The following is a 14,630-nucleotide window of genomic DNA, read 5'->3' as shown; positions in this document are numbered from 1 at the left end:
CTTAGATGATATTGTTGGTTCTTATTTCCCGCGGCCTATCCCGTGCTAGTTTATTCTTCTATTCGTGTTGACCTTTCTTTATAAAAAAATTGATTTTTTTAGAAAAAAATGGTAAATATATATATATATTGTTAAAAAAAATGTAAAGGTAAAAATAGAATTATTTTTTTTTGATAGCAAAGGTAAAAATAGAATTGTTTACTTTTAAAGTAACGTTGGATAAAGATATAGTACAAAACTGGATATTGTCTGAACATATATACTATGCTATAGTAAAGTAATTAATGTGGAGTCCTTTTGGAAGTCGAAAGATACCTATTCAAAAAAAAAAAATGAGGCCAATGTTAAATTTGCTGGGCTAGATATTTTTAAATAAGATAATGTTATAGAGTAAGTACTTATATAAGGTAACTGTCTAAATATCAAAGGACATCAATGGTCGAGTTTTTTCATCTTCATTTATGACTCTTCTAAATCTTTCAATACTTACTCCATTCCACTTTCGACGCGTGTTACATTCAAGTACTAAGTCTTTAAGCATTATTTGAAGGATCCAAATTTAGACTTGTTCATCATGAGCACGGGCTGGACCAGACTTGGACCGGACTAGTGGATTTTTATGTTCATCTCAAATCCAATCCATTATGCGGTTAATTTAGATGGATTCGAATCAGGCTGGATTCGAATTCAAAAATTAAATCCTAAATTCTGCTTATATAAGTCCATCTAATTATATATGTATGATTTTTACTAATAAAAATTGTACTGCAAAATAAATATTAATATATAAATTTATTAATTAATATTAATAGACGGACCCCACTAGACCGTGCTTTTTATAAATCCCAAGTCCGCCTAAAATATAGACGGGCTGGATCTAAGTACATTTTTTTTTGTCCAAGTCTGATCCAGAGGATACGGGTCGGTCGGGTATCTAAACCCGTGAACAAGTCTAGTTCAATTTAGGACCGATTAGATTTGTTCATAGTTCAGATTAAATCAAACTGGACTCATCAGACTTTTGTCTAAAATTGGTCAATTCAAACACAATACGGTCTTTTGTTAATTTAGATAAGTTTGGCTTGAGTCGAATTTGAATTTAAAAATCAAATGTGAAGCTAAATCAAAATAAATTTATATATATAGTAAAATAAATTTAGGGAAAGAGCATCATTAGAGCATCTCCAAGAGACTCTTAGTGAGCTCTTTAAAAATAATATAAATAATTGACTCTTAGTGATTTAAGAGTGGTTAAGATATATCATCTCCAACAATACTGCTTATATTCACTCCTTATTTATTATTTTATTATTAAGATTATTTTTTATTGTTACATTACCAATAGTGTGAGGAGAGAGACTTATCAATAATAAATTATTAATAAAAAATGAAGTTAGGAGGCACTAAGAGGTGGAGAGAGGCTCTCTATTAATAGAGATGATGGAGAGACTCTTAGGTGCCGTTTGGTTCGCGAAATAGAATGGAATGAAATAGAATGGTTATTCTAAAGGAATAGAATAGCAAAGAATGGAATAGAAATTCTTAGGAATTACTATTCTTATGTTTGGTTGGTGGAATAAGGTAGAATGGAATAGATAATTTTTTTATTAAAAAGACAATATTATCCTCAAATGTAATTTCTTATTTCTTTTAAAATTTAAATTTTTTACTATAAATTGTTCAAATATTTAATATATATTATTTTAAAAAATATATAAAAAATAGAAAAATAGGAAACACGAAAGACGAAAAAAACACGAAAAATACATTAAAAACGAAAAAACAATAAGAACATGAAAACGGAAAAATTGTAAAAACACGAAAAAAGAGAGGTAAAAAAACAAAATGTAAAAGCGCAAAAAAAAAACATTAAAAACACAAAAACAAAAGAAAAAAATGAGATAAAAGTGGAAAATAGTGAAAACGCGAAAACATATAAACGTGTTAACAAAAAAAAAACACACACACGCAAAATATGAAAAAACACAAAAAATGTGCAAACTGTAAAAAACACAAAAAATGTGCAAACCGTAAAAAACACAAAAACATGAAAAAAGTGGAAAACACGAAAATGTGAAAAAATGAAAAACGTGAAAAAATCGAAAAACACGAAAACATGAAAAAGTGTTAAAAACACGAAAAATGCGTTTATAACGTTTTTTTTTATGTTTTTTCGTGTTTCCCAAGTTTTCTTGTTTTTTTCCGTTTGTTCACGTTTTGTCATGTTATTGTGTTTTATTTTGCATTTTTTCGATTTTTCACGTTTTAATTTTTCGGTTTTTCCCCTTTTTGTTTTTTTTCGCGTTTTTGTATTTTTCGTATTATTCACGTTTTTCCATGTTTTTCATATTTTTTCATATTTTTGTGTTTTTAACGTTTTCGTGTTTTGTTTGCGTTTTTCGCATTTTCATGTTTTTCACATATTGTCACGTTTTTGTGTTTTAGCATTTTTCGTATTTTTTCGCATTTTTATTTTTCACGTTTTTTAATATTTCATGTTTTGTCACTTTTTCGCGCTATTCCTATTTTGTGTTTTTCGTGTGTTTGCTTTTTTTTTGCGTCTTCGTGTTTTTCGCATTTGTTCACGTTTTCATGTTTTTCGCGTTTTTTATTTTTTGCATATTCTTGTGTTTGTAACATTTTCACATTTTTCGTGTTTCATATTTTTCGTATTTTTACATTTTTTAACGTTTTCGTCATTTTTCCATTTTTCACGTTTTATATGATATAAATTATGGATTGACCAAAATTTATAAGATTTGGGAAAGTGATTAGAGAGAAGATTGAGGATTTAATGGAGGATAATTTTGTAAATTACAAAAATATAATATTAGAAATAGGCTATTCCTAACTCAAATTGAAGAATAGCTATTACATGAAATCAAGGAATAGGGATTCCATGGAATAGCTATTCCATAAAAAAAAATCAACCAAAGGTGGGAATAGCTATTCTTTAGGAATATGCTATTCTATTCCCCCTCTGTTCCGCGAACCAAACGAGCCCTTAGTGATTTGAGGAGCCACTAAGAGGCTGTTGGAGATGAATTTTCATTCTCCCTCAAATTTTAACTTAAGAGTCAACTTAAGAGGCTGTTGGAGATGCTCTTAGGACCTTGATCTTTTATTTTGATGGTTCATTAAATTTTTTATCTTTTATTTGGAGACATTAAGCTTCTTATCATTTATTTTTCTTCTCATTAAGCCCTTGATGACCAAATTAGTAAGTTGTGAACATCTAATTCTATTAAAAATATGTTATTAATTTCATCTGTATTTGAAATTATTAAAAAAAATTACTTTTTTACAATTTGAATTAAGGTTTTTGTAATTTTTCTATAGTTACATTACACATTTAAAAACACTTCAAAATGTGAAAAAAAAGACAAATTTTGAATGCAGGTACAATGAATAACAGTCTGTTAATCGAATTATGTAAAAATTACTTTTTTTTTTTTTTTTTTATCATCAAGTAAATACACATCCCATTAGACCCATGTCATTTAAGTGTTGGAGCTCATAAACAGGTCTAGGATCCATTAATCGAATTTGAATTTTAATGCATGCAGATATTTTATTTTTCTAAATTAAATAAAATGACTAAATTTTACCTTTGCATTACTAAATGTTTAATTTATTTATTGTTAGAATTTTTTTTTTTTTGGCCTTGTTTGTTAAAAAGCTTTTTGGGATAAAATTAGAGGTTTGAGCCATATTAAAGGTTTTGAATAGTCAAACTTCTAATTGTGGTGTTTAGTGAAAAGAGATTTGAAATAGCTTATTGCGTCCAAAAAGCTCATTTTATGAGCCTTTTCAATTAGCTTACTGCTCTATTTCTTTTGATGGACATTTTTACCCCTAATTACTACCATTTAATCTCAAATAAAGACTTTATCATGTCCTTATATGTTATTTTACACAAATAGCTATTAGCAATCAACTAAATTTTACTAAACAAGTTTACACAATCGGCTAGTCAAATCAGCTAATAAAAAAAGTAATCAGCTAACAGCTAATGTAATCAGCTATCAACTAACAGTTATTTGCCAATCAGGGCCTTTAATTATTTTTATTTAGCTCTTTTCGTGAATATATGAATGTGATAAAGAATTATAGTCTTTTCAAATTGTGAAAGTAAATTGAACTTTTGAAATCAAAATATTACAATAAATAAAGAGATAGTAAAATTTATGTGATTCTGATTATCAAGTCGATACCAACTCTAAAGAGAAAATGAAGAATAAAAATTAATAACATTGGGCAACTTGAAAAGAGAAAACGAAGAACGAAATTAATAACGACAAATATTACAAAATATTACAAGGAAATAAGTTGGAAAACTAAATTTATATAGTCGGAGGAAAAATTGTTGAAACCTAGATTTGCTTGATTTATTTGGAGTTGGTGTGTGTAGTTTTTTCGCCATGACATTTTTTTTCTCTCATTGATGTTGGTGGTGATAATTTCCAGATCCCTAATTACAATACATTCTCCACCATTAGAAAATATCTCATCTTGCATAATTGTTTCACGTTCTTGTGATCCACGACCTTTAAGAGATTCTGAATAATTTCTTATAAAGGTATATCAATAAAATGCATCAATAAGTAAAAAGGGTGCATCGCGGAAGGTATATTAGGAAAGTGTATAATGGTGGATCAAGAAAAGTTACCCACTAGAACTTTTATAAAATGTTCTCATCATAAATAGTTGGGAAAATTAAAAAATTTGATCAAATGGGAGACCCATTTACTCAACCTATTACATATCTAGACTATGTTTATGTGACTTTTCCATAATACCCCTAACCATTCCTCTTTCCCCTTCTCATTGGTGGTTACACGAACGGTTGGTTGCTCTTCCATTAATGATTCCCAGACTTTTGATCTTCCTATCTTCCTTTAAATTGCACGAAATCTGCATCATCTCTCCAAATCACCATGTATTTCTTTTCTTCGTCTCTTCCTCTCTTGATTCTTCATCTTTCTAATCCTAGAAAACGAAGCCATGGTTCTTCATCTTCCATTTTCTGCCCGTTTCTTGGTTTTTTTTCTTCTTGTGACCGTCGAAGAAATGGCGAGTCTACGTTATTTTCATCGTTTTTCCCAGTTTATCATATTGTTTTTGTCGAAAAATGTAAGTATATATAGTTTTCTCTGCGTTTTTTTCCCAGAAATTCACTTAGCATATGCCATTTTCACGAAGTCTGCGAGGAGAAATTTATCGATTTAACTTCGCGAAATGATGATTACGTGAAGTTTGCGAGGTAATTTGATAAATTTCTCCCGCAGACTCCGCGTAATCATCGTTTCACGAAGTCAGAGCGTCACATTTCTCCTCGCAGACGTCGCGAAATCGTCATTTCGCTAAATAAAATCACACTTTCCTTGCACATTTATTTTCGCATACTTAGCGAATCCTCATTTCGTGAAGCAAAATCTTCTTTTTTTCTGACTAACATGATTAAATTTTCTGAAGGTGGTTGAATACATAACATCCCGCAAGAAAGCGGTGTCCTCGGATGCAGATGTGATGACTTTCCTTCTGATACAGGGAGAAATTCTCATCAAGCTTGGTCACATTCAACTTTAAAGTGATTAGTTAAGAGTTATTGTGTCAATCTTGTTCTGTACCGTGAGTGTAACATCCCCAAAACTCTAACATATGAGTGATTGAGTATGTTGCAGTGTTATGAGTAAATGTGGCATGTTGAGCCTTGTGCACATACTTGAACTGGATAATGGTTGGATAAGAAATGAATATGAGCTTGCTTAGATGGATATGTGAAATGGTCTAAGTTGAGAGTGTTAGTCCATTCTCATCTAGGCATTTTGGAGTCTTGTGATGTACTTTTGTTTTGTAAATCCTCTATGTAGGATAATGACTTAAAGGTGTATTGTAAATTATAAATGTTTTCTCTTATGTATAATATGTAAAGTTTATATGAGATTGAAGTTTATATGATTAAGAATTGAAAGCTTGTCTATAACTGACATTGTGTGAGATATCATGTGATCCTAGTGAGGGGGTTACAGTGAGACACATGCATCCCAAAAAGTCTAGACTTCCATTTCTCATCCCAAAAGATCTGGACTTCCAATACATGGAGAAATTTCCATCCACATTCGTTACGTTCACTTTGAAATGATTTGTTAGGAGTTTATTGTGACAATCTTGTTGTAAATTTTGATAATGTTTTGATTTTAATATTGTTATTGTGGCAATCTTGTTGTAAATTTTGATAATGTTATGATTTTAATGTTAGAATCCGTTGTTGTTTGTCATTTTTTGTTATATACCACTTAGGGAATTTTGTTAAAAACACATCCACACTTCGTATATGCTAATTAAAATTATCAACTAAACCAAACATTAGCTTCGTAGTCTTCGCATATGCTAATTAAAATCATCAACTAAACCAAACATTAGCTTCGCATATGCTAGAATCTGCGAAGTCAGACGGGAGAGAGACAGTCGCGCCGTAAAATTACAAACATATTGAGGGTATTATGGGAAAGTCATACAAACATAGTCTAGATATGTAGTAGATTGAGTAAATGGGTTAAAAAAATTATTTGTCTAAAAAATTATTTTCTATCTCTTAACTAAATAATACTTAAAGGACCTCAAAATAAATAAGTTTAAAATTAAAATTATTTCGACTATTATTTTTATTAACTCTATAATGGAACTATATATTAGAGTAGTTAAAGTTAAGTAACTTTTATTAGTATATGAAAATGTTGTGAATCTTTTATCTACGGTTTTGAAGTTAAGTACTATAGATAGGGAAAATTACAAAATTGGGTTAAATGGGAGACCCATTTATATATTTAACCTACTTACTCAACATACTGCATATCTAGACTATGTTTGTGTGACTTTTCTAAAATACCCTTAATATGTTTGTAATTTTACGGTGCGGCCGTCTACCTCCCGTCTGACTTCGCGAATCGACGCTTTCACGACGTATGAGAAGCTAATATTTGGTTTAGTTGATGATTTTAATTCGCATTGTTGGTGTGCCCTAGTTCGTAGGCATTGGTCCTGCAATATGTATTAGACATTTTGTATATTGTTTGAATACATTGTATATGTGTTATATGAATAAAGGCAATAATTCATAATGTTTACATCTTGTGCAATGAAACATGTATGAAGTATCTGTTGATTGATAATCATAAAATGTCCAAGGCCTGTTCAATTTGTAGGAACGAATATAACTAAAGTTCTATGTATCCAGTATCTGTGTAGTTGTGTAGGAAGCACTACTACAACACTTGTATAGTCAGATATGGATGTAGGTATGCATTGATGTAGCTCAATGTGGGACTGGACCGATCCGCTCTAGAAAGATTCATGGTGAATGTGTCATTGATCTTTCTAAGTGTAGAACTATATTATCTCCAGACCTATTTCATTATAGTAAATGATGTGGGATGCAGTTCACGTTGATATGCACCTAACAGGTTAGTAACAGGATGCCAAATACGGGTATGTTGGGTGGGTCGTTGAACACGTTGTTGCAGATTGATGAAGTGATGAGATTACCACTCACCTAACAGTGAGCCGATATCACCGGCCACTTGAGAAGTGGAACTGAAAAAGAGTGTGGTCACACCCTGATAAGTAGTTTAGTATCTGATTCATCAGTTCACTTTAGATCAAGAAATATAATAAACCGTATAGAGAATGACAGCCACCATGTCTCTGGTTTATAATATGGATATGCAAATGGTAAGAGATACTGAGAGATCATCTACTGGGTTTCACCTGTCTTTTATAGACGGTTGAAGAAATTCGTATCAGCCAGGGGCCTTAATGGTTTGCTAGAACCCACTTATGGTCATTAGGCTTTAGGCTCATGTCTAGTTGAGGGCGAATCCTTAGGATCGTGCACACACAACTCGTGGAATTGAATAATAGTATAATATTAAATACATGTTATGTATTTAATGAGAATGAAATATGTTAATTAATTGTTAATTAATTAACGAAGGGATAAATTGATTAATTGTTATTTAACAAGTTAATCAATTTGATATTTAATTTGGTTATGGTTAATTAATTAAATTTCCAAATATAATTAATTAATCAATTGATTAATTAGGTTGCATAGGATAAATTATTAATTGAACCATAATGCAATTAAATTCTATAAGGCTATAAATATATATGTGAGATTATTTAATTAAACCTATTTGATCCTAATTGAATTAAATATAATCTATAGGGTTATATTTATATTAGGGGATCAAGGAGGGACTAATTAGAAATTAGCCAATTAAAGTGGGGTAATTAATTGGGCCTATTTGGACCTAATTGAATTAAATATAATCTATAGGGTTATATTTATGGTTAGGGACCAATTGGACATTAGCCACTTAACCTAAACCTAATTGATACATTATTTCATAAGGTTTAGAAGCTAATTATGACTTGCCTCCTCCCTAGAAATTTCGGCCCACTCAGTCCCTGCACATAGTTCTTCGTGCTCTTCGTGCTCAGATCATTCTGAATCGATTACGGCTAGCACCGGTTTAGTTCATATACGGTTGGTGTATGTGATTAAGGAGATTCGCTCGACTTGTGGATTCCTGCAGCCATCTCTAGAAGAGACATCACCCGTAAGTTTCTGGATCTTTGTTTTAATTTTGTTTTTAAATTCACTTTGTGGCAGTATGACATGATCTTAACTGGATTATAGAAAATCTAACCGTAGTTTTTCGATGCACTTGGTTAATTTTTTATGACTAATCCCCAACACGCATATGTGAAATCTGGACCTGTTTTTAAGAGTATTCGCGAAGTGGTATATAACAAAAAAGGTCAAACAACAAGGGATTCTAACATTAAAATCATAACATTATCAAACTTTACAACAAGATTGCCATAATAAACTCCTAATAAATCACTTGAAAGTGAACCTGACGAATCTGGATGGAAATTTCTCCATGTACTGGAAATCCAGACTTTTTGGGATGGACGTTTCCTATGGTGCACACCGAAATTGGCAAATCTCTCCCAACGAATCATTTTAAAGTGAATGTGGCTAATCTTGAGGGAAATTTCTCCCTATATAGGAAGCAAAGTCATCTCCCCTGCACCCTAGTACGTCGCCTTCCAGAAAGGACGTTATGTATTCAACCACCTTCAGAAAAAATTAATCGTGTTAGGCAGAAAAAATGACGATTTGGCTTCACGAAATGAGGATTAGTGAAGCATGTGAATATAAATGTGCATGAAAGAAGATGCTTTTACTTAGCGAATCAATGTTTTCGTGAAGTCTGCGAGGTCTGAAACGTAACGATCTACGTCACATATCGATGCTTTCGCGAAGTCTACGAGTGAAATCATGAACTTTCCTACTTGCAGATTTTGCGAAATAATCGATTCACTAAGTAGATCATTACGTTTCAGCCTCTTTCTCATCGCAGATCTTCATGAAATCATCGACTACGCGAAGTAATTTTCTGGAAAAACACAGAGAAAACAGTAGATACTTACATTTTTCGCGCCTTTCACCCTTAAAATCGACAATAACAGAATGATAAACTGGGAAAAACTATGAAAATAACGTAGAATAACCATTTCTTCGATGGTCACAAGAAGAAAGAAACCAAGGAACGAGCATGAACAGGAAGATGAAGAACCATGACTTCGTTTTCTAGGATTAGGAAGATGAAGAATCAAGAGATGAAGAGAGGAAGAAGAGAAATACACGGTGACATGGAGAAATGGTGCAGATTTCGCGAAATTTAAAGGAAGAGAGGAAGATCAAACGTCTAGGAATCATTTGGGGAAGAGCAACGTTCGTGTAACCAGCACGGGGAAGGGGGAAAATGAAAAGGTAAGGGTATTTTGGAAAAATCACACAAACATAGTTTAGATATGTAGTATGTTGAGTAAGTGGATTAAATATATAAACGAGTCTTTCATTTGACACAATTTTATAATTTTCCCTTTTTAATAAGGATAAAATTAGTGAATTACTATACACAGCCTTGAATTCCCACCCCTAGCCCAGTGAAAAGACGAAATACCCTTTAGATAATTTTTAGAATTTTCAAATCCTCTCAAACAACTTAAAATCTCTTTAATCTAATCCGGACTAATTTATCAACGAAAACATGGATCCGGACTAATTTATCAACGAAAGGGACCTATGATATGTATTCCCGTTTGATTTTGATGTTTTTTGGACATTTTTTGCATCGGATTTTTCTGTTATTCGAAACCAGAATCGGGACATGGGGGCATGTGGAGATCACGCCGTCACCTCTGGTGCGGCGTATGAACATCACGCCGCACCACAGGTGACGGCGTATGAATATCACGCCTCACCATAGGCGACAACGTGATATTCATACGCCGTCACCTGTGGTATGGCGTGATGTTCATATGCCGCACCAGAGGTGACAACGTGATGTTCATACGTCCGTGTGGCGTATTAATTAAATTTTTATAATTTTTAGATTGTTTAATTTAGTTTAACTACATTTTTATGTTGTAAATTTTAGTTAAGTGTAGTTGTTGTAAATTTTATTTTGTTTAATTTAGTTTAACTAAATCTTTATTTTGTTAATTTATTTAAATTTTTATTTTGTTAATTCAGGTATTTACGGGTTTAATTCAATAGCGGACTAATTTTTTTTACGGGTTTAATTCAATAGCGGACTAATTTTTTTTGTCCTCCCGACACGCGGGGGTGTGGCTATCATGCCCCACCGTGAGGTCAGGCATGAGGCTATCACGCCTCACCGTGTGGTTGGACGTGATAGCTACACGCCTCACCGTGTGATCGGGCGTGATAGCTGATGCGCCTCCGTAAGAAGGCTCACTAAGGGATAAGTGTACCTCGTCGTTATCAAGTAATAAAATCTGGAAAGTCCAGGTATCGAATCCACAGGATTTATTCCTGCAAGTATCGAGCTACTTGGTCTCAGGTGTTATCTAGGCTGTATGAGTTTTGAGTTGGTTTTGTTTAAGTTAATCTACTCCTAGTTGAATTATGCTACTCCTAGCTAAGTTATACTAATTCGAACTAAGTTATTCTACTCCTAATTAAATTAAGCTACTCCTAGGTGATCTTTCACTAGTGCAATTCCCCGAAGAAATATGGTATGAACGATAATAATGAAGTTAGTTTATTAGGTCAATTGATTAAAAACCTAATATAAGTCACTTGTATTCAAGGCGATTAACCCTACTTACCCTCCTGAAGTCCCTAGTGCGTGATTCCCTTGTAAGGCCGAAACTAGGTCTAAGGTTCAGCAATTTGGGCTTAATCAACTAAGAGGTCGTCAATCTCCTAAGCTCTGACCAGGTCAGATTCAGCTCACAATATGTGCCAACTAGATTTTGGGGCTTTTGAATGAGTTAAACCAATTGAATAAAGCGTAAGACAAACATTAAACAAATAAATCATAGAACAAAATAAGAGCTAAAATATTATTAAAGGCGAAGAATATTGTCACGGATACAATTAGTCTACGATTCATAGACTGTATCAAAGGGTACAAACATAATTAGATGAAAGGAGATAAGAAAATCCCTTTCAGGGAACCTGTCTACCCTGCAGCCGGCTTCCTAGGACTTAAGGACGGACCTTGAATAATCCTCGGTGGATGGAGCTTCGAAAGTTCTTCAATTGAGGTTGAAGGAGATGGAGGAGGTGGAGAGGATTTTTCAAGGGGGAAAGCTAAGAAAATTACAATAATGAAAGATCTCTAATTTATAATTGGAAATTACTATTTATAGACGCGGTTCGGGCCCTCTTTCTGACCTAATTCGTATCCTTTTGCAGGTGGAAAGTTGTGGGGTCAATCGTGTCTTCGTGGGGCCGTGAATCAGTCTTGTGACTGATTCCAGCAGGGCAACTCGCCGAGCTGGACGAGCTGGCCTCTAGCTCGCTCGAGCTGGCCTATGAGGGGCAGCTCGATGCGAGTTGGCCCCTGAAAGGCCTGCTCGACGGGCTGGCAGTGCCAGCTCGCCGATCCGGCCCCAAAAGGCCATTTCGACGAGCAGATTGCCCAGAACGCCTTGCGCGACTGCTGGATGTCCCGAAATGCAACTTTCACCCGAACTCGTTCATGTTTTAGCCTGCACATGCACGAAAACTCCAAATAACATTAGTTCCGAGGTTAAATTGACCCGCCAATCACTCATTTTGAGTGAACACTCCGTTTGGTGCGACTTTTGGCGGATCAATTAGCTATAAAAGATAATGAAAATTTAACGTACGTGCTAATTTGGCCATATTTGTCTAAAATAACCAGAAAACGAGCCTAAACAACGAAAAGTAAATAGAACATATCCAATTTCTAACTAACTCACACAAAAACATATAAATGCGAGAATTGCTCGCTTATTCATGAAATAACGCTAAAACCCGTCCTAAAACCGAACCCAAAGATAGGGATTTTTGACCCCTATCAATAGCCACACGCCCGACCACACGGTGAGGCGTGGGGCTATCACGCCCGACCACACGGTGAGGCGTGATAGCCACACGCCCGCGCGTCGGGAGAGCAAAAAAAATAGCATTTTTCCACCCTTAACCCATGAAAGGGCATTTTCGTCCTTTCACAGGACTAGGGTGGGAAGTTGAGACCTGGTATAACAACACCGAAAAATTAAGTAGGCATAAGTGTAAATTAGCTGTTATGGTGAAGATGAGGTCAAAGAGTAGTTAGCCACTTGGGCATAAGCAAAAACAAAGACATTGTAAGTTGTAAGAAAAGGTTGATTTTCTTATAATCAAAGAGATAAGAAGAAGAAAACAGAGAACGTGGATTAGGATAACTCCTTTTTTCTATCCACAAGATACCAATTAACCTAAAATCATTATTTTTCATTTTAAAATGAAAACAACAAAAATCCATTCTGCAATTTCAATTTTTCCTTTTAATTTTTATTCTCAATTTCATTCCCCAATTAATTTTGATGGATAAGATAAGAGGAACATAATAATAATAATAATAATAATAATAATAATAATAATAATGGGTTTTATTGCAAGTGGACTTAGAAAAATAGGGTCTCTTCGGTTTACTTGGAAAAAGCTGTTTTAAGCAGATATTCCTGCTTTTATAAAAAAACTAATTTTCATATATAAAAGTTAAACATAAAATCACTAATTAAATACTTGAAATTTTATATTTTAAAGTGAAAAGGTAAATAACAGAAAAAGAGAGAGTAAATAACACTATATAATATCGCAGAACCAATTTGTTTAGATTTGATTATAATTATATGTAATTTGAATTTGTGAAAAAATAAATAAAGGAGGCTCGTAATTATTAAATATATTAGTAAGAACAGTGCGTGATCCATATATTAAATAAAAAAATATGGTAATTAACTAAATAAACATTTTCAGTTGCTATTTGATTTAGACATTAAAATTCTGAAAATTACTATGTGTTTTTTTTTTTTTGAAAATTACTATAGGTTATACTATGTGTTTCTTGCCTTTTTCGAATTAGATTGAACATATAAAGAAATCTCAAAATTGTTTTTTAAAAAGATAAAAAAGCTAAGTCTGTAATTAATATTGTAAACGAAGTGATGACAAATTGAAAATAAACTTAGAGACTCGATTTGAAATTGAAATTAAAATTACAAAATTACAAACTTAGAAATGGAAAATACAAGGCACTAAAAAGAAAACTGTAAAAGATTGAAAACTATGAATTAAAATCCACATAGATTTGATATTGAATTGCCGTTGGTTTTGAAATTGAAAATACATGGCACTAAAAAGAAAATTGTATAAGCCCTCTATCAAACTAAATGTCAAATTAATCTTCCAAAACCTAGAATCAATCAATTGATCAATTAATCAATTTAACTAACCAAAATCAACTACTCAATTAATTTGGTCAATGAATTAATTAAGCTAGAAAATATTGGCAATTTATTCCTTATTAATTTAGGCATGCTCATTATTTGGTCCCTGCAAAATTTTGTCATTTGGTTCTAACCTATTATTTGATCATATTTGGCTCATGATCTATCCCAATTGGTGAAATTTCACCCAGTTTATATAAATACTTAATAAAATCATTATCGCATTGACAAGTAACGATATTTTGACACTTAAACTTGACACGTGATATCTTTTAAAGTTTTTTTTGCCACATTATGTGGAAATAATTAATTTGATTAAAAGATAAAAAAAATAAAAAAAAATCCTAAAATTTATTAGGTTCCAGTGTCAAAATATCGTTACTTATCAATTAGATAACAATTCGGTTAAGTTTTAATACAAATTAGGTGAAATTTTACCAATTGGGATAGAGCATGGACCAAATATGACCAAATAATAGATCATGGGTCAAATGATAAAATTTTAGATAGATCGGATGCCAAATAGTGCTTTAAACCTATTAACGAGTGAAACACTGTGATTATGTCTAAAAGTAGTTTCTCAATATATATGTAGTTTATACACAAAAGATAATAAAAGATAAATAACATATACTATGTTATGTTTTAATGAAAAATTCTCATATAGAAGAGTACACTGCGGTCTTCATCTGTTCCTAGTCGAAGCAATCTCGTGCCGTGAGACACTAAGTTGGCTGAAGGAAACTGGAAGACAAAACGTGTTAATAGAATCGAATTCCCAA

Source organism: Euphorbia lathyris, chromosome 2 (assembly GCF_963576675.1).
Source record: "Euphorbia lathyris chromosome 2, ddEupLath1.1, whole genome shotgun sequence".
In the NCBI taxonomy this organism is placed as follows: Eukaryota; Viridiplantae; Streptophyta; class Magnoliopsida; order Malpighiales; family Euphorbiaceae; genus Euphorbia; species Euphorbia lathyris.
The sequence above is the reverse complement of the archived record's forward strand: the minus strand, read 5'-3'. Positions refer to the sequence as shown.